Here is a 5,988-nt window from a genome sequence, read left to right on the forward strand (position 1 = left end):
TGTCCTGTGCCACCGAGCGTGAAACACCGTACGGATGGTGCAAAGCAACTCAGGAACTGAAACACGACGAAGAAACGCCTTAGATGTAAAGAAAAAAAAAAAAACTTGTTTCACTGAATGCCAGCTATTTAATTCATGAAATGAAAACCGTGCTGCTCGCAGACGTCTCTCTTTAAGTGTGCATGTATAGTGCAGTAGCTCTCTCTCTCTCTCTCTCTCTCTCTTGTTCCCGGCGGTCTTTAATTATGAGCAAGCCTGAGCCGACAAATTGCTACCTGCCTGAGAATTTGGAAAAGCGCTTGCCCTGGGCTCTTATTCTCACCTCTCATTACTTTCCACTCATGTTCTTATGCACCTTGTTTCCGCTTTTTCTTTTTTTTTTCTTTTTTGCCTGCATGCTCGCCTTCTTCCTTAACGCCGTCTTTCTTTACCATATCTGAGAGAATGCTTCAAATTCTCCTTACATTCTTCAGGCATGACTCTTTGTGGAGTGGGCTTTTAAAAGCGAAAGCTTTTACTACCCCTGTCGCGTATTGCCGTTCCCCGAAAACTGCAGCAACGGAAGTGCCGGGTGCGTCACTCAAAAATGAAACACAAGCTTACGTTTTTTTCGAGCATGAAGCGCAGTACGAAAACTGAAATGCAATATTAATAAAATAGTTTTATGGACTAAAATTACTTACTGTAAAGAGCGAAATACATCGGTGGCGTCCGTCGCGCCATCTTTGCGACATTGAATAAGTTATCTTGAGAAATCGCCGCTGTGTAAACCCGTAGAAAAAAGTTTAAAGCATGCTAAAAGGCGATTGTTGCTGAGAGCTGTCTCTGAATGCAACCTAAAGGTAACATACACTCACTGAAGACAGGAATTGATTACGGTGAACGTAATTGTCTACTGTAACCGTTGTCATATCGTCACATCCTGGCTGCGTTCGCGGCTGTTTTTGCTGCTGTTAAGAAAAACAAAACATGGTATTATGCAACCTAAAGGGGAACATACCCCAGGAAATGTGGTCGAAATTTATTTGAATGGTAAAAATAAAGTGTACCTGCAGGAATCGAACACATGTCTTACAATCAGGTACGCAGTGTTAACCCATTGCACCACAGAAGCGACGGGGAATGCGGTTTTGAAATGCGCTCTTATTCTTTTTGATTCAACGTACTAAAGATGGCAATCCAGCGAACTATTTTATTGTGTATGCATTTTAGTTTATTCACTGCAATGTATACTCAAAAAAACATATAGCATTATTGACTTCATTTTTGTTGTGTTTTATTTTTGAGTGACGCCACCCGGCACTTCCGTTGCTGCAGTTTTCAGGGAATGGCAATACGCACCCCCGTCCGTAGCTTCTTCGTCGTGTGCGCGTGTTTGACCTTGAACGGAGGAAAAACCGCGTGGCAGCTATGACGTCACTCATTCGCCGAACCGCTGCTCGCACTTGTCTAGTTACGTGACAACCATGACGTCACTAATAAAGACGAAGCGCACTCGCGCATGACTCGGGCAGATGCTTCCGTAAGTGACATAAGCCAGACGACTGATTGGGTTCTTCTTTGATTCCGTCATATCTCTTGGTACCGAAACCCGGGAATGAACAGGATACCTTTAAATGTCGGCCTAAATGTCGGTTAAACGATCTTATCCGATGCCAAATAATTGCTAGAATTCTCGACAATTTAACGACTTCAGTCGGCATAGATGATCCAGGCGGAACATCTCGTGAACTGTCTGCGTCTCAGAGGTTGCGAACACGACCAAATCCAATCAAAGGCCAAATCCAATCATCCAGTGGACGTAGCTCGCTGAGAAGCTGCCGCACAGTAACGAACAAAGAAAGGCTGGTCGAGCGAAGCGTGCCGCCGCTTTCGCTTTAGTCGTTTTGCAGGGTTAAACATTTGCACCCCCCCCCCCCTTTTTTTTTTTTTTTTTTTTTTTAACGCTAACAATGAGTATAGGCTTATGCCTCGACGAAGACAAGTCCTCTTGTTGGAAATTTAGCTAACGAGTTGAGGCTCTCTTCCAACTTTTGTTCATATCTATTTTCTTTGTTTGGAATTCCTATCTTTCTGCCCTCCGACCTCGGCATTGCGGTGCTACGTATATTTCCATACGCAATGATTATGCCAAGCGTATGCCTTCCATCTGAGAGCAGTAAATATTTTCGGTTTTCAAGCCTCTTTTTTTTTTTTTTGTATCCGTTACGTCCATTTGTTGACTCACCAGCGTCACATTCATTGTTCAGTCACTAATTATCGTTTCTGCGTGACCAGCAAAAACACGCGTCTGGGTCGAATGCTTTTGTCCTCGCTATTTTGCCTTCTTGAGTCGCCACTTCTTGTTCTTTAGTTTAGGTGATTTTTCAGCAGATGACGGAAGAACTAATTTGCAAGCTGTGCTGTTTACTAACACTCAAATTAAAGATGAGCCATCTGATATCAGCCCCGAAGCAGCCTGTACTTAGATCCCTTCTTAATATGCTAGGACTATAATGTAGTTAATCATTGTACCATATATATATATATACACACACGTCGAGTAATAGCTTAGCTGGTCGTCTTTTCGGCATGCATGTATGGATACAAAAGGATGAACGTAATGACATGCATGACGTACATGATACAAGGTCAAGACTAGCGTAGTATTTGCAATATGCGTTTAGGATAACGGAGCCAGGTTATAATAAACTACAAAGTTTTCATTTTTTTCCGGTTTGTGTTTAATTATTGAACCCAATACCGCGGTCACGAAGCATGGTACAAACAGAGAGGGTAAACATGAGTTAATGCAACAGGCACTCACTCTCACGGAAGCAGGCTGAATGTGAAAGAAAGGAAAATGAAAACAAACATTGTAGCTCCGTCTAGAAATGATATTAGCGGCACATGCATATTTGGCAGTGCAAGCGGAAAAAAAAATAAATAATGAACAGGAGTATAACTGACACCCAGTGAATAACAAAAAGAAAATAACTAAAAACAGCTGACGCAGATCTGCAAGACATTGAAGAATTGTTTGTGAATACTTCGTTTTCTTTTTCAAGACCACAGATTACATGATCTTGCCGGTTATTCCAATCTTAATATGACAGCTGGTTTTCGGCTTTCGTGCCATAAAGTGATGATATATAGTTGCGGTGTTTTCTTTTCTTTCGTACTTTATTGTGTCTATAAAGTGTGACAATAATTCTCGTTTCTCTACAGCTAAAGAACACTGCAAAAGTAAAACTAATTGCAACTCGATTGTTGTTTTTTTTTTTTTCGTAGGTGTGTCTTTAACGGTTAGCAAGACATGCTTAGTTTTATTATAGCGCCTTTATTACTTTACACCATTACGCTGCATAATAATTACTGCCCTGAAACAAGCTCTCGGGGCAAGCGCCAAGAGTTATTTTTTTGAGTGCAACGAAGATGTCTTCACTTCCCTCAGTGCTGCCTCGTGCTACTATGAAAATAAGCTCATGCGTTGCAAAGTTCGTTATCCCACCTCATTTGTGTCCTATATCTTGGAGCAGTTTCACGCTACTCCCGCTTCACTCGACTCTGTCCCGTATTTTCCTGACAGGTGCTGCAGATGTGCCTTCAAGCAAAAAAAAAAAAAAAATGTTCACTTTTCGATGCTATGGATTTCTTGTTATGCTACGAACAAAGGATGATTACATGCAGCTGAAATGAGGCTTGTTTTGTTGATGAGTGGTTTGCGAAACTTTGGTTATAGATGTTGCATAAAAAGAAAATCGTATTCCGCAAAAGTACTTCGCGAGCACCTTGCGAGAGTCGCTGCACAGTGAGGAGAGGTTGACATGTCATTCTTGATTTGCGACGAAGAACGCTGGACACGGTAATTATAGTATACAAATTGGCGATGCATCGTTACATCGCAGGACTTTGTTCGCAGATTTTGCTTTTCGTGCGTTCTCATTTAAACAAAATGACATTCGTGTGATTCGGTTGTTGGCAGAAGCAGGTGCTACAGCGTCACTCGTGGTATAACAAAGGCTTCGAGTAGTTTCTTTCAATGATTGCTGCTTAAGCTCAATTCACGACGAAACGATATAGTTATGTACGCCTTATTCTGTCTGTACGTTCCGCACTCAATTCGACTATCTTTTTCTGCGTCTTTTGTACCGTTTTGTTGGTTCCGTTTTTTCTTGTCTCGGGATTCATACTTGCTTCGCGTATACAACTACGTCAACCACCTAACCTTGTTCGTTGGTTGTCCTATTATAATAGCAGCGTTTGCAATTTTTCTGCTCCAATTAATGCCTTCCGATTCCAATGATTACATGTATCAGGGCTGTTTGAGTGACGATAACTAAACCAATCTTTCTAAATAATCTTAGTGGTAGTGACATTTGGGTTTGAATTCACATGTGGAGATCCCCCAATTTTTTTTTTTTTTTTTCTGCTCTCCCACCGCTTAATTTTTCTCTTTTCTTCGGCTGAAGATATATGCACGTCTACTGACGAACGAGGAATGGCTTCTTGATGTCGTGCATTGTTTGTTTTCACGCACCAGGAATGCCCATTCTCAGAAGATTCGTGGTTTCCACTGGCAGTTCGCCAGCGTAATAGTGTTGTCAGCCTGTTGCTTCGCTTTACTGACGCTAGTTTTTGCCTCCTCAAAAGGTGTGTGGCAGTACATATCGCCGAAGAAAACTGCAGGTTGAATGTATATCTTTGAGCTCCTTGTCACTCTGAAGCGCTTTTCTGAAAAGCAAACAAAATTTCTGTGCGTTTTAGCCGCAGTCATTTTTTATGATAAACCCTTAATTGATTTATTTCTGCCTGCAAATTACCCTCTTTTTGTAACCGCAGCTCTTAAAGGTGGCGACAATTGCAATTAGAATAGCAAGTGGCTCGGAATCATCTAAACGGCTTTTCCTTTACCGAAGTAATACACTCTGAAGGGCTAGTTGGTTCATACTAATTGAACTTGTTTGCGCCTGTGTGTTTCTTACGTCCCGTCTTTTTCGCGCAATTTTACTCGTTCAATTTCCTTTACGGTTCCCACGGGACCTCCAAGCAGGAAAATAAGGTGTCGCTGAAAATCCTACTTCCACCTCAGTATATGCCAGCGATTCCAATTAAAGAGGCACCGATCTTCGCATCTGCTCGCCTAACCCTTTATTGCCCGTATGTATGTCTGCTCTTCATGCATTTTCAGATACCTGACAGCTTCGGAAAAAGAAAATACAATTTTTGCCTCGAGGTAGATCCGCAGTGAGAAAACGAAACTAAGCTGCTCTGCCTCTTCAGCTGCACAGCTCTCCATTTCTCATTCTGTTCGCGCACGAGAAGACATCCGCAACGAAGTTGCACATGCATCGCCCTAACTTAGTATTCGCCGAGAGACAACTGATTCCCACGGGGCCTGTTTAATTCCAGCTCGGAACGAACGCGACGACCACCGCCGCGCAGGGGCACCGGTGGCTGCGCACTACTCACCTTTCAGTCAGATGAGAGCGAGGATACAATCAGCGTCCTCGCCGCCGCTGACGACGTGAGCGTCCGGTAGGAGAGGGGCGAACTCAGTCGCCGCTCGCGTGGTCACCGCGTGTGTCGGCGACATCGAATCGTGTGAGCGTCTGCGGACTGTCCCGCCCGACGCTTTTGTGTTCCGCACGGTCGATATCGTCCGGGCAACAGAGGAGGCCGCCGGCCAGGGAAAAGAAACACTATATAATAAATACATGGACCCTTCCGTGCTAGCTGTGCATGTACGAAGATGTGTCCGTCCTTTCCACATGACTCCTTCCTCCTCGGACTTTCATGACAGGGGCCGCCAGCGAGGGAGAGGGTGCTGTTCGAAGACACAGAGGAGAGGGGAATCGTGACCCGACAGTATATTCGCGCGACCCGCTCTTTCTTCTATCGTTGACAGGAGACAAAAATAGGGGCGGTGCCCCGCAGGTTCTTGCTTCTCCCGCGTATGTATATATATATATATATATATTTTGTTGGCATGGCCAGAGCGCGGTTGCG

This window comes from Amblyomma maculatum, chromosome 6 (assembly GCF_055883805.1).
Source record: "Amblyomma maculatum isolate TAMU_Amacu chromosome 6, ASM5588380v1, whole genome shotgun sequence".
In the NCBI taxonomy this organism is placed as follows: domain Eukaryota; kingdom Metazoa; phylum Arthropoda; class Arachnida; order Ixodida; family Ixodidae; genus Amblyomma; species Amblyomma maculatum.